A 25,649-nucleotide genomic window follows, 5' to 3' on the forward strand; every position below is an offset into this window, starting at 1 on the left:
GAAACATAAATACGCTTACCACTGTTTCGGAAAGTTAAGCTTTCTTTCGACGTAACGCACGCGTAGGTACGCTCTATAACTTTCGAGCGCATAGCCGGACAGACGCACACGTGAGGACAGACAGAAGGACAGACAGATAGACAGACAGAAAGAAGTATCCGTTTATATATATATAGACTAGCTGGAGTGCCCGGCGGTGCCGAGGCTTTTTCGAGGGCATGTTGTTGTTGGAAGAGAGAGAGAGAGAGAGCGACTGGGGGGGGGGAAGAGAGAGAGCGACTGGGGGGGGGAAGAGAGAGAGCGACTGGGGGGGGAAGAGAGAGAGCGACTGGGGGGGGAAGAGAGAGAGCGACGGGGGGAAGAAAGAGAGCGACTGGGGGGGGAAGAGAGAGAGCGACTGGGGGGGAAGAGAGCGACTGGGGGGGAAGAGAGAGAGCGACTGGGGGGGAAGAGAGAGCGACTGGGGGGGGAAGAGAGAGAGCGACTGGGGGGGAAGAGAGAGAGCACGCGATTGGGGAGGAGGGAACCGAAGGAGGGGAGGGAGGTGATTGTGGGTGACCCAGGAGTGATATCACAAAGTTTCAGTGTATGAGTTGAATAGCTAAATAAAAGGTACCAACTCAGTCATTTAGAGGTCAGTTTATAAATCAACAGTGAACATTTATGTCAATAATAATGTAGAACAATAGAACATTTTACAAAATGGTGGAGTTACAACCAAAGACTGAGTGAATACTTGTTCTGGTAAAGTTTTGCAAACCCAATGGGTTTGGTATTATACAGAGTGATTTTATAATCAATATAAAAGTATTCAACATTACACTGTTAAATGTGTTATCTTGTAGTAGGTATGCAGCCTCTCATATCTTGTAGAGTGCTGTTAAGTTCTTCAAGTGACCTCTTGTGGGTCTTTGTACACTCATCCCACACAATGACTTTAGACTTTGGAAGCAGCTCAGCAGTTGCTGTGCTAATCTTACACACTGGGTGTTGTTGTCTATTCAGATCCAGAGGGACAGGAAAGTTTCAGTGGGCAGTGCGACCTCCTTCCAGAAGAGTTGCAGCGATTCCTGATGAGGCAACAGCGAGTGGAATGAATCCCTTAGAGCAAAGGATCGCCACAAAGAGATGTCGTAGCCTTTTGGGGGAGTAAGACAGAGCAGCTTCTGTGATCGTTGGATGCCAACGAATGTGATCCTGAAGGAGTGCTCTGTTGCTGCAAGCTTTTACAAAGCAGGCACAGAGATGGCTAGTGAGAGTTTTGAGGTAATTAAATGAGGTTCAGTCAGCAACCTCATGGGAGGAGTAGATGAAGGTGGGAGCACTCTGTTATTGGAGAGCCTGTGGATAGACAACATTGTCTGTTTTTCCTGACGGGGTTAAAATGAACAGATTCTTGGATGCACCAACTCTGGAACATGCCACGTACAACTGGCCATGTGAAAAGCAGGGCGTGAGTAAGTGGATGCCAGCAACCTTCAAAGTCTGCCCCTGGGCCTTGTTGATGGACATAGCAAAATAAATTTTCACAGGGAACTGTTGCCTTCTGAATTGAAAGTGTAAGTCAGTTGGTATCATAGGAATTGGAGGAAGGAGAACATCCTCCCCCCTGGCACAGCCTGACATGATGGTAGCCTCAATGCAATGATCCATGAGCTTTTTGACTGCCAGTCTGGTTCCATTACACAACTTTGGTGGATATAAGTTTCTTAGGAGCATGATGGGGGTGCATTCCTTCAGTACCAGTTTGTGAGGAGGCGTTCCTGAAGGCTCCAAGTCGTTGAGGAACTCAATGGGGTAATTTACCGCATCATCAATATCACAAACAGTATCAATGCTTTTGTAAATGTGCTCTTGGCCAGGGAGTTTTTGAAGAAGGATCTTGTTTATCTCGTTGACAATATCATTCCTGGGTGCAAGTATTGACCGTTCACACAGCCAGTTGTGATCTTTGAAGTGATTCACGAGGTTTGGATACACGTTTGATATCAAGTCATCAACTGTTTTTACTTGAGTGCCAAAGTCTGGAGGAATTGTGATTTGTCCACTGCCGTGAATGGGCAACTTTCCTTCTCCCAATTGTAGTAGAAGTCGCGCAAACGATTCTGACATCTCATCACCATGCATATGAACACGCATGTTTGTCGTCAAATGGACTGTTTGCACATATTGCCACAGATGGGATTTCTTGAGACATGCATTGATTTCATCCGCTGCTGTTCCTCTGGGGACAACTGGCAGGATTTGGCAGAAATCACCTGCCAGCAACAAGGTGATGCCACCCATCAGGATATCGTTGCCTCTCAGATCTTTAAGAGTTCTGTTGAGTGCTTCAAGTGCCCTCTTGTGGGCCATTGTACACTCATCCCACACAATCGAGACTTTTGAAGCATCTCAGCAGCACCAGTTCCTTTGCTAATGCGACACACTGGTTCTTCTTGTCTTGTCAGATCCAGAGGCAGAGCAAAGGTTGAGTGGGCAGTGCGACCTCCTTGCAGAAGAGTTGCAGCGATTCCTGATGAGGCAACAGCCAGTGCAATGAATCCCTTAGAGCGAACCGTGGCCAGCAAAAGATTGATCAGGAATGTCTTTCCTGTTCCACCAGGGGCATCGAGGAAGATAATGCCAGGAGTGTTGTTTTGCACCATATCGAGGAGCAACCTGTAAGTCTGTTTCTGCTCTGGAAGCAATTTAGGCTCAGTGTGACAAAGGAAGTCAGTTCCTCAACATTGTAGGTGGTTTCTCTGAGGACCTCTCTGCTGAGACCTGGAGAATCATTCCTATTGGGAGCTGGAAGGTTCAACTGAGTCAGAGACTTGCCAGCCAATTTCAAAGTCTGGTCCTCCAAAAGGATCAATGCCTGATTGTACATCGCAACAGTGTAGTTGAGTGCCATTGTGGGGTTGGCTCTGGCGAGTTGGCGTAAGATGTCTTCTGTGAGGCAGTCTTTGTGATCTGCCCACAATTGCTTTGGGTTGGAAGGTGTGCAGAAGGCAATTATAAGGGCAAAGAGTTTCCGTAGGCGATTGGCGGGGTAACACAGAGCAGCTTCTTTCATCGTCACATCCCAATGACTGTCACCCTCAATGAGTCCTCTCATGTGGCAAGCTTCTTGAAAAGACTCACAGACACGGCCATCGACAGTCTTGAGGTCATTAAATGAAGTGGGGCCAGCAACCTGATGGAGGAGTAGACGAAGGTGAAAGCACTCTGTGTTGTTTGAATGCACCGTGTAGACTCTGCCAAGTGCATCTGATGAGTACACCCCTGTATGACCAGGAACTTCCTTCTGACCTGCTCCAGGACGCCGAGGCCGCCATGTTTTGTTTGTCTGCCATGTGTAGTACTTCGGCACCTGATGATAGAGAAGTGTCTTAGCAAAGTCATTCGTTTGGCACAACTGAAAGAATGCTGTAAGTTTTGTCTTTGGAGGTTGCTCAGCACGTTGGCTGGCATTTTCAGGTCGGAATAAAACCCTTTCTCCATTTTCCAAGTGAACATCCAATTTAGTGACAGTGGGGTAACGGTTGTGGATGTCAAATCCAAAAGTTCGCCAGGCTGCCTCATTGCTGCAGATGTAATGGCCCATCAGATGTGTGGTGATCTCATCATTTTGATTCTGCTGTCCAGCCGCTTCAAGATCAAAGACAGCTTGGTCACTGCCCTTATGGAGGTACTTGCACACATATTTGATAGACTTAACTGAGTGGCAGTATTCCAAATTGATGTGACATTTGAAGAGCCTGGATAGGAGTGGACAGTAAGGAACAATCCAACGGTTGTCAACTTCAAATGTCTGTCTTTGCTTTGTTGTCTGAGTTGATGGACCAGGTTGACTCGAGTGGCTAGATTTTTTAGTTCGCACTCTTATCTCAGTGCTGAAACCTCCACTCTCTTTGCCCCTTCTCCTGCACAAAGGATAGCCATCATCCCCATGCTGAGTTTCTTCGCGGAGTGGCTTTGGGTACCGTTTTGTACATGCACTGTTTTTCATGCAGGGAGAAAAAGGGTTGTGTCGCCCACAAGGACCGTGAATCATATGTTTTACAACAACATCAAACAGGACTGGATCCTGGTCCTTATTGGGTAGCTCTGCAGAAATGAAGGAATCAACTTGATTGGGGCAAATCTTTGCCTGAAGCCAGAGTAACAGATGAACATGAGGAAGTCCTCTCTTCTGCCACTCAATGCTGTACATGTAGCAATTGTGTGCACCAAAAAGTTTGTCAGCAGTTTGAGCAGTTTTTTAACTTTGAGGTTGAAGACCCGTGCTATGAGGTCATGCCTTTCAGTACCAGCTTTGGGTGGGAACTCCTGCCATTGGGGATTGCAAGTCATGGTGATGAAGAGGTCAGGTCTGCCATAGTTTCTGACATAGGTCATGGCATCTTGCGTGTGCTCATGCGTGTACCTAGGACCTCCAACGAAGGTGGATGGTAGGATGACCAGTTGACCAATGTCCTCAGTGTTGCCATCATTGGCCACAGCATCTCGTAAGTGTATATAGTCTGTGACTCTCAAATGATTTTGGTTATGCCGGAACCAATTAAGCCGCTCTCCTATTTTCGCATACATGTCAGTGAGGAACTGCTGCAGAAGTCCTCCACACTGAAGCAGGTGGTTTGAAGCAGTTTGTCGTTCCATCAGCCTGTATGAATAGAATTCCATGGCAGAAACCATCTTTTGCTTTTGGGCTGTAGGTGGCACACCAGTTTTGGGGTCAACATGTGGGATCTTGTTATAGACATCGTATCCATCTTCCCCATGGCAAAACAAAAGCGGGTATTGCAGAGGATCATATGACCTGTGAAGCTCAGAAATTCTTTTGAGTGGACCACCCCTAATATGCAAGACAATGTCCCGTTGGTCAAATTCTTGGCCCACAATGATAATGGCTACCTCATTGGTGGTCGGAGCATTGAAGCGTCGCTCATGTTCACCTGCAGGAGTCTTGTCAGCTTTGATGACAACTTTAAGGTCTTCATTTGTTGTTTCTTCGATGACTGTTTTGAAAGTCTTAACATATGGGTTTTGGTCATGAAGCATGTGCTGTAACTCAATCAAAGTTTCAAGCTTGATTTGGTGTTGTTGTGCGGGGAGAACAGCAGCTTCCCTGCGGCGATTGGCTTGCTCTTCGTCGTCACCCAAGAAGTAGATTTGCAGAAACTGAGGTCTTTCGTTTGGGAGAGGAAGTAGTGAGCCAACTGTATGGTACACCTGTCCATGAACTTTAAAAGTTGGGGAAAATCCTGCTTCACGCACTGTGTTTGCACCAAAAGAGGTCATTGCAAAGCAGTTGTTGTACTTTCTGAAGTGAGTGAGGAAATGTGTTGAAGCTGGATTTTGGCCGAACAGAAGTGAGTGTAGGGGTTCAGGCGGAGCTGTTAGTGTTGGAAGTTTAACCTTTCCTCCATTGCAGCATATCCCAGCAATTTCTCCTTCCCACTTCAGAGCGCCACAGTGACGGCAAATGACGCTCATGTTGCCAATAATGACTGTGTGGTCTGCTTCATAATCGATGGTGGGTGTATAGGAGAAGGCTGCTTCGACCCAATGATTCCAAATGTCAGATGTGGCAATAGCCCTGCGTCTACTATCGGATTGGCGACGTGCCTGACTCTGCGGAGGAGTCTCAGAGGCTCTGGCTTGGGTATGGGCCACCCGATCAGAATGTTGACGTGCCTGACTCTGCTGAGGAGTCTCAGAGGCTCTGGCTCGGGTATGGGCGGCCCGATCAGAATCTTGGCGTGCCTGACTCTGCTGAGGAGTCTCGGAGGCTTTAGCTTGGGTATGGGCCACCCGATCAGAATGTTGACGTGCCTGACTCTGCTGAGGAGTCTCAGAGGCTCTGGCTCGGGTATGGGCGGCCCGATCAGAATCTTGGCGTGCCTGACTCTGCTGAGGAGTCTCGGAGGCTTTAGCTTGGGTATGGGCCGCCCGATCAGAATGTTGACGTGCCTGACTCTGCTGAGGAGTCTCAGAGGCTCTGGCTCGGGTATGGGCCGCCCGATCAGAATCTTGGCGTGCCTGACTCGAGTCTCGGAGGCTCTGGCTCGGGCATGGGCCGCCCAATTAGTAGCTTGACGTGCCAGACTCTGCTGAGGAGTCTCGGAGGCAGTGGCTTCGGCATGTCTTTGTCTGTCAGCAGTAAGGCATCCCTCAGAATGTTCAGAAGTCTCAGCTGATCTAGCAGCAGCATGTCTGGCCTGATCAGTGTGAAGGCGAGCCTGTCTCTGCTGCTCAGTTTCAGCAGCGCTCTGTTCCTTTTTCCGGGAAGCATTGGAAGGTTTGCATCCAAGTTTTGTACGTTTTCTTGGGGGCATTCTGTTATGAAAAAAGAAAAAATAAGTTTTCTATATAGAAATGAGTGTGTGTGTCTGTCTGTCTGTGGGGGGTGGGAGAAAGGGAGAGACCTGGGGGGAGGGGGGGGCGGGAGGGAGGAGGTGGAGGGGGGTGGGCGGGAGGTGGGGGGGAGGGAGGAGGTGGGGAGGGAGGAAGCGAGGGGGGAGGGAGCGAGGGGGGAGCGAGGAGGGGGGAGCGAGGAGAGGGGGGCAGGCAGGAAGCGAGGGGGGGAGGGAGCGAGGGGGGAGCGAGGAGGGGGGAGCGAGGAGGTGGGGGGAGGAAGCGAGAGGGGGGAGCGAGGGGGGGAGGGAGGAGGTGGGGGGGAGGAAGCGAGAGGGGGGGAGCGAGGGGGGGAGGGAGGAGGTGGGGGGAGGAAGTGAGAGGGGGGAGCGAGGGAGGAGGTGGGGGGAGGAAGCGAGGGGGGGAGGAAGCGAGGGGGGAGCGAGGAGAGGGGGGAGCGAGGGGAGCGAGGAGCGAGGGGGGAGCGGAGGGGGGAGAGGGGGGAGCGAGGCGAGGAGAGGGGGGAGCGAGGAGGGGGGAGCGAGGGGGGAGTGAGGAGGGGGTAGCGAGGAGGGGGGGAGCGAGGGGGGGAGTGAGGAGAGGGTAGCGAGGGGGCGAGTGAGGAAAGGGGGGAGGGGGGAGCGAGGGGGGGAGTGAGGAGAGGGGGGAGCGAGGGGGGGAGTGAGGAGAGGGGGGAGTGAGGAGAGGGGGGAGCGAGGGGGGAGTGAGGAGAGGGGGGGAGCGAGAGGGGGAGGGGGAGGGAGGGAGAGGGGGGAGCGAGGGGGGGAGCAGGGAGCGAGGGGGGAGCGAGGGGGGGAGCGGGGAGCGAGGGGGGGAGCGAGCAGAGGGGGGGAGGGGGAGAGGGAGGGGGGAGGGAGGGAGAGGGGGAGGGATGGAGAGGGGGGAGGGGGAGAGGAAGGAGGTACGGACAGTAGGGAGGGGATGGCAGAAGGGGGGTGGCAGGGAGAGAGGGGGGTGGCAGGGAGAGGGGGGGCAGGGAGATAGACGGGGGCAGGGAGAGGGGGTGCAGGGAGAGAGGGGGGCAGGGAGAGGGGGGGGCAGGGAGAGGGGGGGCAGGGAGATGGGGGGGCAGGGAGAGGGGGGGGCAGGAGGGGGGGGGCAGGGAGGGGGGCAGGGAGAGAGGGGGGCAGGGAGAGAGGGGGGTGCAGGGAGAGAGGGGGGCAGGGAGAGAGGGGGGAGGGAGGCAGAGAGAGAGAGCGGGGAGGGAGGCAGGGAGTGAGGGGGTAGGGAGGAGGGGAGTGGGAGTCAGGGAGAGGAGGATCAGGGAGGGGGAGGAGGGAGAGTGGGGGGGGGAGGAGGGAGAGGGAGGAGGGGAGGAGTGTTTTGATGGGGTCAGGGAAACACCAAAAAAAAAATTTTTTTTTAATGGGTGTTAAGATGGGAGGCTATTTTGAATGTTTTTTTAAGTTTTTAAAAAGCTGTCGCGGAGAACTTTGTGAAAAGACAAAAAAAATTTTTTTTTTTTTAAACGGGTGTTAAGAAGATGGGAGGCCATCTCGAAAGTTTTTAAAAAGCTGCCACGGAGAACGAAAGCACGGAGAATGAAAACACCAAATGTTTTTTTTATATTTAAAAACGGGTGTTAAGAAGATGGGAGGCCATCTTGAAAGTTTTTTAAAGTTTTGAAAAAGCTGCCATGGCGAGAGAACGTGCATTCTTGCTGAAAAGACCAAAAGTTTTTTTTTTAAACGGCTGTTAAGAAGATGGGACACCATCTTCATTGTCTTTTAACGTTTTACACATTTAAAAAAAAAGAATCGTTCCTAACAAAACAACAGAAATTTAACTCACTTCTCAATCCTCCAAGTGACTCACGTGTACTCAGGCCAGTGTCCGTCTCTTTGTTAATGAAAGAAGGCTAAGCTAATGTATTTATAGTCTCTGAAGGATTAGGCCCCACCCAGACAATAAACACACAAAGTGAGAATAAAGATGGCGGCGACTCACCTCGGTTCAGAACGATAAGGCCCGCCCACACACGCACCGATTGGTCGACCGTCAGGTGACCGAAGCGTAGGATTGGTCAATCGTCCCGTCACTCGACCGTAGGAGGGCCCAGCCACACGCACCAGGAAGCCGGCGTACGATTGGTCGACCTCGAGCTCACTCTGTCGCTAATGAGCGGATAATGAGATGCTAATGAGAGGAATTTTGAACGTTTTTCGGATACCGCGGGCGCGATTTTTGTCCGGCCGAAATGTAAATACGCTTACCACCGTTTCGGAAAGGTAAGCTTTCTTTCGACGTAACGCACGCGTAGGTACGCTCTATAACTTTCGAGCGCATAGCCGGACAGACGCACACGTGAGGACAGACAGCAGGACAGACAGACAGAAGGACAGACAGATAGACAGAAAATAGTATCCATTTATATATATAGATGTAATACATGAATGAACAGAATAGTTTTCACAGCGAGATCCATCAATTTCCCTCCCCACATTCCAAGAAAATAATAAAATGCAAATCAATGGAATGAAAATCAGGCAAGTTCTAGAATGGGCAGGCAATCTGCTATGCTAGATTGCCAACCAGCCGGGGAAGATGAAAATTTACCCCATTATATTGATTTATGTTTCGTACAAGAATTTCAACTGCAGTCATTTTTTAACCATCTTGGGCACAATGGCTGCATTTAAAGAGACAGCCCTCTAACCAAAAATAGACAAACAAAATTGTTTAATTTTTGGCAATGTTCAGGGCCCCAAAAATCCATAGCCTTTCCAGTGCACCCCCGGTCTGTTTTTATAAGTAGATTTGGGAAATCTATCTCAGTCACATGAAGCTCTGCACTGGAGGAGACACAAAAGACAATTCTATGGGTGAATTTGATCATGTTATTATGAAATATCTAATTTTTGTTTTTATTTTGTTTAAAATATTACATAAGAACATAAATAGCAGCAGGAATAGGTCATATGGCCCTTCGAGCCTGCTCCACCATTCAATAAGATCTTGGCTGATCTTCAACCTCAACTCCACTTTCCCGCCCGATCCCCATATCCCTTGATTCCCTTAGAGTCCAAAAATCTATCGCTCTTAGCCTTGAATATGCTCAATGACTAAGCATCCACAGCCCTCTGGGGTAGAAAATTCCAAAGATTCAAAACGCTCTGAGTGAAGAAATTTCTCCTCATTTCAGCCCTAAATGGCCGACCCCTTATCCTGACACTATGCCCCCTAATTCTAGACTCTCCAGCCAGGGGAAACAGCCTCTCAGCATCTAGCCTGTCAAGCCCTCTCAGAATCTTTTATGTTTCAATGAGATCACCTCTCAATCGTCTAACTCCAGAGAGTTTAGGCCCATTCTACTCAATCTCTCCTCATAGGACAACCCTCTCATCCCATGAATCAATCTAGTGAACCTTCATTGCACATCCTATAAGGCAAGTATATCCATTACAGAATCTAGGGAATTTTGGAAGATCATAACCAATGCATCCACTATCCTTGCAGCCACCTCTTTTAGAACCCTAGGATGTCAGCCATCAGGTCCATGGAATTTGTAGGCTTTTAGTCCCACTAATCTCGCCAGCACTTTTTCTTTACTAATATTAATTACTTTAATTTCTTCACTTTCATTAGACCCTTGGTTCCTGACTATTTTTTGGTATGCTTTTTGTGTCTTCTACTAAGAAGACAGATACAAAATACTTGTTTAATGTCTCTGCCAGTTCCTTATTCCACATTATAATTTATCCTGTCTCTGCCTCTAAGGGACACACGTTTACTTTTGCTACTCTCTTCCTTTTTACATATTTGTAGAAGCTCTTACAATCTGTTTTTATATTTCTTGCTAGTTTACTCTCATTCTATTTTCTCTTTTAAATCAATCATCCTTTGCTGGTTTCTAAAACTCTCCCAATCCTCAGGCTTACTACTCTTCTTGGCAACATTATAAGCCTCCTTTCAATCTAATACTATCATTAACCTCTTTAGTTAGCCACGGATGGAACACTTTTCCTGTGGGAATTTTTAGTTCTCAATGCAATGTATATTTGTTGAGAATTATGAAATATTTCTTTAAATGTTCTGCATTGTTTATCTACCGTCATACCTTTTAATCTAATTTCCCAATCTACCTTAGCCAACTTGCCCCTTGTACCTATGTAATTGCCTTTATTTAAGTATAAGACTCTAGTTACTGACTTAAGTACATCACTCTCAAACTCAATATGAAATTCTATCATATAATAATCACTCTTCCCCAGAGGATCGCTTAGATGAGATTACTAATTAAGCCTGTCTCATTACACAAGACAAGATCTAAAATAGCCTATTCCCTGGTTGGTTCCATGACATATTGTTCCAGGAAACTGTCTTGAATGCATTCCATGAACTCGTCCTCCAAACTACTTTTGCCCATTTGATTTATCTAGTCTATATGAAGATTAACGTCCCCATGATTATTGTATTAACTTTGTTACAACTCCTCTTATTTCTTGATTAATACTCTGTCCAACAGAATAGCTACTGTTTGGAGGCTTCTAAACTACTCCCACCAATGTTTTCTCCCCCTTGTTATTTCTTATCTCCACCCATACTGATTCTACTTGCTGATCTTACGAGCCAAGATCCTTCCTCACTAGTATCCTTATGTCATCCTTTATTATCAGGGCTACCCCCCTTTTCCATTTTGTTTGTCTTTTCAAAACGTCAAGTACCCTGAAATATTTAGTTCCAAACCTTGGTCATCATGCAACTACGTCTCTGTAATGGCTATTAGATCAAACCCATTTATCTCTAATTGTGCCACTAATTCATTTATCTTGTTACAAATGCTTCATGCATTCAGATAAAGTGCCTTTAATTTTAACTTTTTACCATTTTCCCCTGATTTCACCTTATTCACTGATGCAGTATTACCGTTAAACTCTCTGTCCCTTCCTGTCACACTTGGCTTATCTTTACCCAAATTGCTACACTGCTCTATGGGTTTGACTTTTTTCTTTACATTTATAAATTTCCCCTCACCTGAACCCCCCGCCCCCCTTTTTAGTTTAAAGCCGTATCTACAGCCCTAGTTATTCAATTTGCCAGGATACTGGTCCCAGCCTGGTTTAAGTGGAGCACGTCCCAACGGAACAGCTCCCTCTTTCCCCAGTACTGGTGCCAGTGCCCCATAAATTGGAACCCCTATCTCCCATACCACTCTTTGAGCCACACATTGAACTCTCTGATCTGTTTGGCCCTATGCCAATTTGTGCGTAGCTCAGATAGTAATCCAGAAATTATTACCTTTGAGGTTCTGTTTAATTATTTGGATCCTAGCTCCTCAAATTCCCTCAGCAGAACCTCATTCCTAGTTCTACCTATGTCGTTGGTTCCTATGTGGACCACGACAATTGGTTTCCTCCACCCACCCCCCCCGCCCCCCCCCCCCCCCAACTACAAGTTCTTCTCCAGCTGTGAAGAGATATCCTTAACCCTGGCACCAGGCACATAACACAGCCATCAGGACTCCAGGTCATGGCTGCAGAGAACAGTATCTATCCCCCTGATTATACTATTCCCTACCACTACCACATTCCATTTTACTCCCCCACTTGAATGGCCTCCTGTACCACAGTGCCGTGGTCAAATACCCACCCTCCCTGCAGTCTTTCTTCTCATCCATACAGGTGGCAAGTCTCTGGTACCTGTTGGACAAGGTCAAAGGCGGAGCTCCTCCATCACTACATCCTGGGGTCCACATACCTGCCTGACTCGCAATCACATCCTCCTGTCCCTGACCATAGAAACATAGAACATAGAAACATAGAAAAATAGGAGCAGGAGTAGGCCATTCAGCCCTTCGAGCCTGATCATGGCTGATCTTCTATCTCAATACCACATTCCCGCTCTCTCCCCATACCCATTGATGCCTTTTGTTTCTAGAAATCTATTTATCTCCTTCTTAAATATATTCAGTGACTTGGCCTCCACTTGTGGTAGAGAATTCCACAGGTTCACCACCCTCTGAGTGAAGAAATTTCTCCTCATCTCAGTCCTAAATGTCCTACCCCGTATCCTGAGACTGTGACCCCTCATTCTAGACCCCCCAGCCAGGGGAAACATCCTCCCTGCATCCAGCCTGTCTAGCCCTGTCAGAATTTTATACGTTTCTCATTCTTCTAAACTCAGTGAATACAGGCCTAGTCGACCCAACCTCTCCTCATACAACAGTACCAAATCTAAACTTCTACCTAACATATTTCTCTTTGCAAATGCTAAACATTTCAATACAGGGTTGATATTAGCTTTATAAAGCACTGCAACTGCAAACAATCATAAGAAGGGCCAAGTTTTCTGATAATTGTCATTCTTCATATGATAAGTTTATTTTCTTTGATTTAGATTTGACCTGTTTATAAAAAAAAATGATGCTCAATGCTAAGTATAGAAGTGACAATTTATATAAATTGAACAATGATTCAATAATGATTGTGATAGTGGTCCACAGCTGTGGGTTAACTGTTTTATTAACCAGAACAGCAATTTAATTTAATCTTTAGTATCTTTCTAATTTGAACCTTCATTTGTACTATAGTGCAAGAGAAAGGAGAAGAATCACAGTAGAAAAATGTACAAGACTGGATTAATAGTCACAACATGGATCAACTGCTTGAATTTATTCCAAAAACCCTTAAAATTCTCAGAGGAGTTGCATAATCTAGCCATAAGCTAAACAGTACTACTTAAAGCTCCTTGCCTGAACTCATTTAAAGGACTATTTTAGAGGACAAAGGGATTACATAAAATATTTGGAACAAACCTTGCTATCTTGGTAAATATTAGTGTGCAAGACTAATTAAATACAGTCTACAAGCAGACACTGTTAGATCATTTCTCCTTGCTGTGCAGTCCATGTAATATAACATTTCTTTATGCCTACAAAGCGCTTAAAGGTCTGAGGTCACAGGCCTAAATATCCCATTAACACTTTGAACTGCCTGGATTTCACAGTGAGTTCTGGGTAGACATGAGAAGTGGCTCTTTGACAGTCCTAGCTCCAAGTTGAATGGTTCACTTGAAACTCCTTCCAGAGCACAAAATCCAGTCTGATACTAGTGCAATACTGAGAGAATACTGCATTTTTGGAGATGCTGGCCTAGAAATTCGGGGGTTTAGCGCCAGCTGTTAAACCCTGTTTTGATGAGAAAATGGCGACCAACTTGCTCCTGCCCGCTTCCCGCGGCAGCCGCCATTTTCGACAGGTCAGCAGCGCTGCCATTGCCAGCACTCGCTAGAGAAATGGAAATGAGGCAGATCGTGATGACAATGAGTGTGCAACGTTGATTTGATGCACGGTCTACCATTTTCGCTGTCGCCGCTCCACCTACTGTCCTCTCTTAATCGCAACCAAGCATTCAGCAGCAGGAAGGAGCCTCCAGCAGCGCTATTTAAAGGGGTCATCATCAACAACTTGCAGCTGACTGGCTCTGCCTAAGTCTCTGCAGTACTTGCAGCTTTCTAAACTCATTTAAAGTTGCTGAGCTCACAGGGAGTGTTGCTATATGTGGAGAATGCCTTGATTCTCATTTAAAGGTTCATACCATTTACTCACAGTTATGGGGGCTCTACTTGCAGTGCTCCTCGCACTCGAATATCTTTGAGAGAGAGGGAGTGGAGGCAGTGAAGAAGAGGAGAAGATGCTTGCAGAGGGAGGAGGAAGAGGAGGGGCATGAGGGCTCTCAACAGGAGGCCTTACCCAACTAGGGTCTTCTGAGAGCACTTCTCTTATATCCACTTAAGTGAGGAGCAGTGTATTAGGAGGCTCTGCTTCACCAAGGAGGTGGTCACAGAACTCTGCCACCTCCTGCAACCAGACCTGCAGCCTCAGAGCGGGGTGACCGCAGCTCTCTGTGACCCTCAAGGTCACCATGACCCTCAATTTCTTCGCCAGCGGTTCCTTCCAGTCTGCAGCAGGAGACATAGCTAACATCTCCCAGTATGCCATCCATCGCTGCATCTGGGAGGTCACAGAGGCTCTCTACTTCAGGAGAAGGGACTACATTGTTTTCTCTCTTCAGAGAGAAGCAGGACGAGTGCACATGAGGCTTTGCCAGGATAGCGGGCTTCCCCATGGTACAGGGCGCCATCGACTGCACACATGTGGCTTTGTGGGCCCCATATAACAATCCTGAGATGTTCCGTAACCGCAAAGGCTACCACTCATTTAATGTGCAGTTGCTGTGCGACTATGTCCAGCACATCATGATGGTGAATGCCCGCTTCCCTGGCAGCAGCCATGATGCCTTCATCCTGCGCCAGTCCGGTGCTCCAAAAATCTTCCAGCCACCACTTCAAACTTGAGGGTGCCTGCTCGGAGACGAGGGCTATCCGCTCTGCACCTGGCTGATGACTCCACCACAACCCCACCACACGTGCCCAGCACTCATATAACAACAACATGCTGTCACCAGGAACATCATTGAGCAGACCATCGGGTTGCAAAGCAACAGTTCCGCTGCCTTGACCGCTTGGGAGGGGCCCTCCAGTGCTCGCTGGAATGGGTGTCCCATTTCGTGGTGGTCTGCTGCATGCTCCACAACTTGGCCATCATGAGAGTGCTGCCCTTGCCACCAGGGATTGTGGGACACCCTCAGGAGGAAGAAGAGGAAGAGGAGGAGGGAGGAGGCAGGCAGCAAATCCCTGTTCCAGATGGGCTGTCCGTGAATGCCTCATCAGACTCCGATTCCAGTGAATGAAACCCCAGATCTCTGTTGTTCACCACTTCCCCATCATAACATCCCTCTGTCATGGAACATCACAGCATCCTCCTGGGCACAAAGCTGAAATGAGAGCCACCAGAAAACACATATTCCAAACAAAAATCATAAATTTATCCAAATGCAATCAAAATGACAATATCAACTATTCACCCGTGTGCATTCCCTTAGTGTCTGTCGTTTGTGTGCCTTTACCTACTCTAGTGCTCCTATGCAGTGCTCCCTCAGTGGCTGCAGCATTGCTGGTGGAAGGCTGCTGAACTTTAGTGGTTGAGACTACAGAGGACCATGCATGACGACCTCGACCAGCTCTGGGCCTAGAAGGCTCGGCTGTAGACTGCACTACCTTGGCATGGGCGGCAGCAGTCTGGGCTGGCTGGCTGATGGGCAGCAGCAAGGGCAATGGAAGAATGGCAATAGTGGGAGTAGGAATGCTGCCATCCCGAGAGAGGACAGATTGCTGTCATCTGTTGGAGGACAGATTACTGGCCTGCTGCGACACCCTGTAAGCCCCTTTCGACACTCATGAACCCAGCGATGATGGCAGCAGTCTGAACTTGCATGGCAGCAAGCTGAGCCTGCAGTAGGGCAGTCTGCGTTTCCGCTACAGCACTGACACTTTGGGTCATTTCCACTTGTGCTGCAATGGAAGCTGCGGCATTGCTCATCACACCCAGCATCATGGCTGGGTCCACAAGATCTCTCCTGGAGTTGTCCATCATTTCCATCCTGGAAATCATGGGCTCCAAGCTCTGCGCAAAGCCCCATACAATGTTGGAGCTGGACTCCTCCATGCTCCTTGACACTGATAAGAGGCTCTCTGGCAGGCTTGCCATTGCACCTAGGATTTCCGTGTGCATGCCCATCACTCTTCTTCTGAAGGCTACCCCATCGAGGTCATCATCTGAGTCGTGTGCAGCAGAACTCGTGTGTGAACTCACCTTCTGGGGTGTTGGCACCCGAGCTACCCTTTCCCCCTGGCCTGGCTGCAGCCCACTTGTGCCTGGTGCCTCACCAGGTGTAGATCCCGCCTCTATACTGCCCTCTAAATTCCTTGCAGTGCCATTTTCTGAGCTGGTGTCTGCTTGTGACAAACGCATTGCTGGTGTCTCTTCTTCTTGCTTGTCTCCTCGTTCACTTTGGTCAAACTGAGGGACAGGCTGGCCTGCTAGCAGTTCTTGGGTATCTGAAAGTAGAAAAGGCACACAGGTTGGGTTGAGGTGAGGGGGGAGGTGGAAAGCAAGATATCCATGCATACACTATGAGCAACTTGTAAGTGAGAAGAGATTGTGGGATGAGGGGGAAGTGGGATGTGAGAAGAAGGATTAGGTATGACCATACCGTCATCAGCAATGGCTTCAACTTCTCCAGTGACCATGAACTCCGTCACTGCCCCTCCAATAGTGTCAAACACCAGTTCCTCCAAGTCGGTGAGGTTCTGTATTGCAACTTGGCTGCCTCCTGCCTGCCACTGCTCCCTCCTGTTATGTGCCACTTTTGTCTTCAAGAGAAAGGGAAGTGTGTCAGTGAGTGTAGTGCAATATGTTTGGGTGATTGCCTGCCATAGTTGAATAGCTGTCAGTGTGTGCAAGGTGTGAGATTTAGGTGTGAGTGTTGCAGCAGTGGTAAGTGTGTGATGGTGAAGTGAAGCCATGATTGTGAGGTATGAGTGGTAATAGCTAGAGATTGTTGGTAGGTTAGTAATGGGGGTGTGGTGCATTGAGCAGTGTGTGAAGCTTGTGGTGCAGATGGTGGGGTATGGTATTTGCTGAAGCCTTCACTCACCTTGACCTGGCGTGTGAGGTCATTCAAAATTTTTCGGTACTTGATCCAGGTCCTTGGGACAACACTGGTGGCTGTGACAGAGTCAGCTATCTCCTCCCACAGCCTTCTGCAAATGGCCTCAGATGGCCTCCTACCTATGGGTACAGGGTAGCCGGCCTTTGTTGCACGGCCAGGACCAAGGCCTCCAGTGCAGCATCTAAGGACCTTCTTGCTCGCTCCTTTGGTTACTGTGCTGTGACTTGCTCTACAATGACAACGAGCTGCTTCTGTAACAAAGCACCTCCCCTTTAAGTAGTGCAGAGAGCCTAGGCCCAACATTACTGACCATTAGACTGCAACTGATATTGCCCCCCCCCCCCCGCCCATTGAGCGCTAAGCAAATCAGCAATGAGATCATTATAATAAGCAGGTAGCACGAATTTTGCATGCTATGTGCACCACTTTGAATCGGCACAGGCAAATAGTGCTGGCCCGTGACACCGCCCGTTTTCGGGCCATATCCAATTTCTAGGCCGCTGTCTTTCAAATATAATGTTAAACTGCCTATTCTGGTGGACATAAAAGATCCCGAGGCATTATTTGATTAGGAACAGCCAAATTCTCCTGGTGTTCAGGCCAATGCTCCTCCCTCAACCAACATAGCTGAAACATATTGATTGATTATTAAAACAGAGTTATTTTATTGCTGTCTGTGGGACCTTGCTGTGTGCAAATTGGCTGTCACTTTTGCCTACAACACAACAGTGGGTGGCTGCACTTCAAAAGGACTTCTTTGGTTGTAAAGTGCTTTGGATGCTGAGATCCTAGAAGGTGCTATATAAATTCATATTTTTTTTAACATGATAATTCAGAATACAGTACATTTGATCTTGCATTCCTTTGCAAAACTGGAATATTACAACTAAATATTTTATTCTTACAATTTATTACTTTTATTTATCAGGCTGGATTTATGTCTATGATCCCACCTGCAGCACTGGTAGCTGCCACTCTGGAAGGTGTCGATGTCCTGGTGTCTTGATGCTGCAGCAATCTCCTCTTCTGTCACAATTTCCAGGGTGATCTGCAGATTGTGAGAAGCTTCCTGTAGTGTGTTGCACTACTCCCAGTTATTCATCATCCCAACAATATGCGTGGAAACCATCTCCACTGCCTGCACATGAGATCGATGCTCCTGAATCATTGCTCTTTTGAAGACTGGGCCCCTTAGATCCGGGTCCCTAGGCTCCTCAACCAAGGGCAACTCTTCCTCCTCCACCCCCCGCACCCCCATGATAGAGTGGAGCTTTCCCTCTCTTCCAGCCTCAGTTCCTCATTCCCACTTGTGTTTAGTGACTCACCCAGTGCCAACTGTACTGTATGTACCTTTAAGAGAGAACTACTTTTACAGCTCCTGTATACTATAGTACCGGCAGTGACCACACCTGTATATAAGCCTTGAGCATGCCTCTGTACCCCCAGTCTTGAGACTACCCTACTCCAGTAAATACCTGTTGATTGTTAAGTTACAGCATCCGTGTGGTTATTGAAAGACATCACACTCTCAGAATCACAGATCTAACAGTGGCGACGAGTGTCGATTCGAATCTACCTGCAACTCTGCATTTCCCTTCGAGGATTCGCTCCGGGAGGGCGGTGGAAGAAAGTTGAGGCCAGAAACACGGGCACCGACCACGAGCAACCGCCCAGTCGTCCGGCAGAGAGTGAACATCGCAGGGGAGGCTGTGGAGAGCCGGGCTTGGTTCCCCAGCCACGACGATCAGCAACAGACTGACGACAGGTACCAGGTACAGCGCAGACCCTTCCCGGACAGCGGCGGCTGGAGCTGACCGATGGCAGAGAAAAAGCCGAGCAGCGTCGACGGGGTAAGATAGAGGGTGAAGCGCACAGGGCGCAGCCGGGGGTTGAAAACGGAGTGGCGTCGAGGAAAAACAAAACGGAGAGAGAGAGGGTAAAGCAGCAGCCGGGTTCAGGACCGAGCGGCGGAAACGGGAAAGGCGCACAGAAAAAAAAACGCGCAGAGCGCAGCCAGGGCTCAAGGGCTGAACAGTGTCCACGGGGAGAAGAAGGGAGAGCGCGGGAGACGCCATTGAGCCGCGGAGAAGAAGGAAGAGCGCGGGAGATGCCATTTTTAGAAGCCGCAGCAGAGAAGAAGGGCGAGTGCGGGAAGAAAGGAAAGCGCGGGAGACGCCATTTTGTGCCAGCGGAGAAGAAGGGAAAGCGCGGGAGATGCCATTTTTGACACTTAAATCACACCCAGGGGTGCCGAAGAGTGGCAGTATCTCTACGTTCGACAATGAAGTCGAAGATTGGGCAACATATGTGGAACGTATGGAGGTGTACTGCAGGGCGAATGAACTGCCAGATGCTAGGAAAGCACTGGTTTTGTTAAATTCCATGGGTGCAAAAACTTATGGGTTACTGCGAAACCTAATAACCCCAGAGAAGCCTGTGAATAAGAATTTTGAAAGCATAGTAGAAATCCTACAGGACCACTTAAACCCCACACCACTGCTGATAGCAGAACGATTTAAGTTCCATAAAAGGAACCAACACAAAGACGAAAGCAATGCTGAGTACTTAACGGAACTGTGCAAGCTATTGAAACACTGCCAGTTTGGAGTGGGACTAGCAGATACGTTAAGGGACAAGTTTGTGTGTGGGCTTCAAAGTGAAGGAACCCAGAAACGGCTTTTATCTGAAAAGGATCTTACGCTGGACAAGGCTTTCAGTATGGCAGTATCACACGAAGCAGCCGCAAGGGGCGCTGCAGAGATACAACGGAGACCGCAAGAATATGGCACCAATGAAATGTCCTATGGAACAGGGAAGTGTTATCGCTGCGGCAGAACAACACACGACCAGAAGGATTGTTGGTTCAAGGACCAAGTGTGCAGACAGTGTGGAAAAGCAGGACACATAGCAAGAGTCTGCAGGTCTGGGAAGAAAACCAACAGCAAGAAATCTCCACAGGAGAAGTACAAAAAGGTACACAAGGTGATGGACAGTAGTTCAGACGAACAGAAAAGTGACACAGACTCCGGAAGCAAGGAGCTGGGTTATCTGAAACTACATAAGGTAACCGAAATGGAGGATCACCAGACTATCTGGGTTACACTCAAGATAGACGGAGTCCAAGTGAAAATGGAATTGGACACAGGATCAGCCCTAACAGTCATAAACCAAAGGGACTACAAGCGTCTATTTTCACATATACCCTTGAAAGCTACAGAGATTGTCTTGAAGACGTACACGGGGCAAAAAGTCTACCCCAAAGGAAAAATAAGGGTGAAAGTGATATATAAAGGCCAGGAAATACCTAAAATGGATATATATGTATTGCCAGATGGAGGACCACCACTGCTAGGATGTGAATGGATCCGGAAGATACAATTAGATTGGCATTCCATACAGGCACTGAAGGTTGAGGCCAAAAAGGATGACGATGTCACACCTGGACGACTGTCAAAAATGCTAACTGACGCAAAAGAAGTGTTCCAGGAGGGACTCGGAACACTAAAAGGCATAACAGCAATGATTAAAATAGAGGAAAATGCAAGCCCAAAGTTTCTTAAGGCCAGACCAGTGCCTTATGCGATCAGACCAGCCGTGGTGCTCACCAGATTAAAGGAATATGGGCTACGAGCTAATCGCCACAAGTGCGAGTTTTTCCAGAAGCAGATCTCGTATTGTGGCCACGCCATCGATGAAGAGGGGTTACATAAGTCCCCTGAAAAGATTGAGGCAGTAGTCAAGGCTCCAGCACCGGAAAATGTGTCACAACTGAGGTCGTTCCTCGGGCTGGTAAACTACTACCATAAGTTCTTACCAAATTTGTCCACGGTATTACACCCACTGAACACCCTACTGCAAACAGGGGTACCATGGAAGTGGAATGACGAATGTGGACGAGCTTTCCAGAAGTGTAAAGAATTGATCACATCAAAAGAGGTGTTGGCCCATTTCAACCCAGCACTACCAATTCGTTTGGCATGTGATGCATCACCCTATGGTATTGGAGCAGTGCTGTCGCACAAATTCCCAGACGGGTTGGAGAGGCCAGTAGCCTTTGTGCCTCGGTCACTAACCTCAGCCGAGCGCAACTACGCCCAGGTTGACAGGGAGGCCCTCAGCCTAGTATGGGGAGTAAAAAAATTCAACCACTATCTGCATGGGCAGAAGTTCACCTTGCTGACTGACCACCAACCACTTATCTCCATCTTTAATCCTAAGAAGGGCGTTCCAGTGATGACTGCACAACGGTTACAAAGATGGTCCCTGTTTCTAGGGGTGAATCAATATGAAATAGAATATAAAGGCATGAAACAGCATGGGAATGCTGATGGGCTATCGCGCCTGCCACTGCCTACTGTGGAGGAAGCACCAGCAGTGGACCCTATCGAGATATTTTATTCGTCAATAATTGAACGATTGCCAGTAACGAACGCGGATATAGAGGAGGAGACCCGCAATGATCCGACACTGTCTCTGGTATATGATTTGACGGTGAGGGGATGGCCAACACATGGTGACTCACTGTTGCCAGCATTCTCATCCAGAAGAGAACAGCTGTCAGTATGCCAGGGGACAGTGATGTGTGGATCCCGAGTGGTGATTCCACCCAAGTTAAGGGAGAGAGTGCTAAATGAGCTTCATGAAGGTCATCTGGGAGGGGTGAAAATGAAAAGCCTTGCTAGGGCTTATGTGTGGTGGCCGGGGATCGATCAACAAATCGAGGACCTAACCAAGAACTGCTCAGGATGCCAGAAGGTCCAAAATGCACCACCACATGCCCCTCTACACCCATGGGAGTGGCCCTCCTCTCCATGGCAACGGGTGCACATTGATTTTGCTGGTCCATTCATGGACTCAATGTTCTTAATAGCAGTGGATGCTCACTCGAAATGGCCTGAGGTGATAAAAATGTCCTCGACCACTACAGAGAAAACGATTGCAGTCCTACGGACCATATTTGCCAGGAACGGCTTGCCAGTGCAGATTTGCTCTGATAATGGACCACAGTTTGTGTCCGAAGAGTTTCGGAAATTTATGAGAAGGAATGGGGTCAGGCATTACACATCCGCCCCGTATCATCCAGCCACAAATGGATTGGCTGAGAGGTTCGTACAAACCTTTAAAAAGGCGATAAAGGCCATGTGCAACGATAAAATTCCACTACAGCATAAGGTGGACAATTTCCTACTAGCCTACAGAAATGCAACACATGCAGTCACCAACCAGACCCCGGCCATGATGTTCTTTAACCAAAGGTTGAGATCTCGTCTGGATTTGCTCAGACCAAATGTGCGAAGAAATGTTGAGGATAAACAATTCCAGCACATCAATGAGAAGCTGACAAGGAGCTTCAATGTAGGACAACCAGTCTTGGCCCGTGACTACCGAACAGAGAAATGGCAACCCGGAACGATATGCACAAGGCAGGGGCCATTAATGTACACAGTGGATGTCGGGGAGAACATTGTGAGACGCCACGTCGATCAGATCTTAGCGTCACAGGAACGAGTCAATCCCATGTCTCGAGTACCTGGGGATGAACCCGACACACCGGTAGCATCTACCTCAGAACCAGTAGCAGTGGAAACCGATGAACTAACTGACGAAAAGGGGCCAGAATCTCCTCCGCAGCAAGAACAAGAACCTCAGGAAAGGCGCTATCCCGAAAGGATCAGGAAGCCGCCCCAAAGACTGAATCTATAAATGGACTATTGTTGTTTAATGTACAAGTTAAAGTGTTAATTGTTATTTGAATATTATGGGTACTGCTAATCTAAAAGGGGAGGAATTGTAGTGTATGTACCTTTGAGAGAACTACTTTTACAGCTCCTGTATACTGTAGTACCGGCAGTGACCACACCTGTATATAAGCCTTAAGCATGCCTCTGTACCCCCAGTCTTGAGACTACCCTACTCCAGTAAATACCTGTTGATTGTTAAGTTACAGCATCCGTGTGGTTATTGAAAAACATCATACTCTCAGAATCACGGATCTAACACCAACCCTTCTGATTGTCTAACAAATTTGTTGTGGATGGGTGACTCTGCACAGGTAAGAAGCCAGGATTGAGTTGGTGAGGACATAGCATGAACTCTTGATCTAGAAATGTCTGAGTGGTCATTGACTGGGATTTTTCTTCAAGGCACCCCCTAGGATGTGAAAGACATAAGATCTTGTTTAATTGTGCACACCGTGACATTTGTCCTTGAAGAAATTTTGGTGCATGTAAGGTATTTGCAATACTTTGTTAAAGCACATGAAACTAAAACTACATGTGATAAACTTTGCTCAGCCTTTACCAACCTTCTCTTGCCAGCTCGCCTCCAACCTTGCCTTCTTCTACAGGCTGTCTTGCACGTCTGCCTATTAAGCCTAACGCTTCCTCTTCCTGCTGACTCAGGGTTTTCAGTGATAGTCCTCCCCAGCTGACCTTCTGTGGCCCTGGTTGTACATCACTTTTTCCTTTATAGAGAGAGAAGGCAATGTTACAGGCCAGTGAGTGTCATGGAAACTTGCCCTATATGAAGCTATACATGCCATGATGAGAGCTGAAGATATATTGTTCCTTTAAATGAAGTCTCCTTGAGAACCAGCAGAAGCCCTTGTGGCCAACAAAATGAGTTGAGAAAGTGGTTGAGTAAAGAAGGTGTAAAGAGTGTTTGGAGAGGTTGTTCTTAGCAGAAGCAAGTTTCCCTGACACCTAGGTACTGAAAGAGTATGATAGGTAAAGAGGTGAGTGTAAGCGAGAAAAATCTGGAAGGTAAAACAGAACTAACAGACTCAGGTGTTACCCAGATCAATAGTTTTATTACGAGGACTATCTCAGCTACCCTTAGCTGGAGACGTCGTTCTCAAAGGAAAATGTGAAAATATGGCATAGTTATACATTTTATTAGACAACGCCCACTTATTACTAAGGGGGTATGTACATGAGAATATTGATACTTCATTGGTTTACATGGTTAATCAATCAACTATTAGGCCTGCCCTTTGAACTCCAGTAACCCCTGGATACGTCAGTAAGAGCCTATGGACTGCAGAGACTTCATTCTAACTTCTGCTAACTTCTGCATTCTTGGGCTATCTCTTACTCTTGTTGTTCAATATAGGGAGGTATCTTCAGCAGAGATATGGTTGGGTGGATACAAAGCCCCATTGGATTATGTAGCCAGGTGACCCGTCTTCAAGGCCTTATCTGCAGAGACTTCGTCAATGTGCCTTTGTATTTTTATCTCTTCCAGGAGCAGGCCTCCTCTCAGCATTTACTCAGTGTAATTATAAGTAGAGTGTAATTATAAGTAGATCTTCAGAATGTCCTTGGTCAGCTAAACTCATTTATGTTAGTCTAAAAGGGTTAACACAGCCAAGTATCCCACGGTGCTTTGCGTTTGTTTTCCAGCCTGACAAGACTGAATGGTACCTTTCAAACATATTATACCGGTTAAATATTGAGGCCTACCCCTTTATATCCCCTAAACCAAATTTTATCCTAACAGTGAGTGAAGCTGTATGAGTGGTAGAGGATATATATTGGCTGCCCTTGTGAGGTCATTGAATCTCTTCCTGCTCTGTCTGTGTTCTGTAGGTTGCACTAATTGTCTCTGCAACCTCCCTCCAGACAGCCTGCTCCACTCTCTTATGGGGTCTCCTGTCCTCAGTTCCCTCAATTCTACCAGCAGCATCTCCACCACGCATCAGAAAATATGGGGGTGCTTCCAGCTCCTGACATCTCTGAGGCTGCTGCTCCTTCTGCGATGTGGCTGCAGATCTGTATTCCCCCCACCCTCCTGCCCTCCCAATGGCAGTAAGCCAATGAAGGACAGCTTTCTGGTCTCCAACCTGCCCTGCATAGCTAATGAGGGTTATGGGTGTAAATTGCGGAGGGTTAGTGGCAGGCATTACAGTCACCCTGCTGCAAGCCTCCAGTGGGAGGAGAATCCAGGCCATTGAGTCTAAAGGTGGATAAAGATTTCAGTGTTAGTGGGGGTGAGATAGAACCAGAGACAAGCAATATTATGGAGGTATAGATAAGCAGTCTTGGTGAAAAATAGGATGTGGGGTCTCAAAGTAATTTGGATCAACTAGGACTGCAAGGTTTTAGACGTAATGATTCAGCCTGCATTGATGGCTGGAGTTTTCAGCTCACTTCTCATAACAAACACTAATTGATCTGGCAAGTGTCAGTAGGGCATGAAAAGTGTCTGTTGGGTAGAGGTAAGCACCTGATTTGCCATAAAGCAACATCAGGCGCTTCTTTTCACTGAAATAAGGAACACAGCTTTTCTTTTTTTAAAAAATGTCATACAAAAAACAAAAGATATGTAAACAAGCATGCAACATCAAGTACTCTCCAATCCCATGGCACAAGTTGCATATTTAACAATGATTGAAATCTGGCCAGTTCCTTTGCTATCTCCTATCTCCTTTCAACAGCCTAGAGTTTATGCCATTAGGGTACGGTGATGTACCCACCTTGAGTTCTGTTTGTTTTTTCAGAACCAATTCCTTTTCTACAATTATCTCTAATAGTTGTTCCATATTCTCCATTCTAACTTCCACCATGATTTGTAAAAATTGTAGCAAAATATTTAATTTAATGTCTCTGTCATGCCTTCATCCTACACAAACTAATGGGACTACAGGTGGACAAGTCCCCTGGACCCGATGGCCTGCATCCTAGAGTCTTAAAAGAGGTGGCTGCAGAAATAGTGGATGAATTGGTTGTAATCTACCAAAATTCCCTGGATTCTGGAGAGGTCCCAGCGGACTGGAAA

At 47.7% G+C, this 25,649-nt stretch overlaps 1 pseudogene; it reads right to left on the reverse strand.

Annotated features, from left to right (window-relative positions):
- Window positions 1–3,096: 3,096 nt before the first annotated feature.
- Window positions 3,097–25,437, reverse strand: LOC147123301 (uncharacterized; annotated as a pseudogene).
- Window positions 25,438–25,649: the final 212 nt, after the last annotated feature.

This window comes from Somniosus microcephalus, chromosome 2 (assembly GCF_052327205.1).
Source record: "Somniosus microcephalus isolate GS21.2 chromosome 2, FLI_Smic_1.0, whole genome shotgun sequence".
NCBI classification, from domain to species: domain Eukaryota; kingdom Metazoa; phylum Chordata; class Chondrichthyes; order Squaliformes; family Somniosidae; genus Somniosus; species Somniosus microcephalus.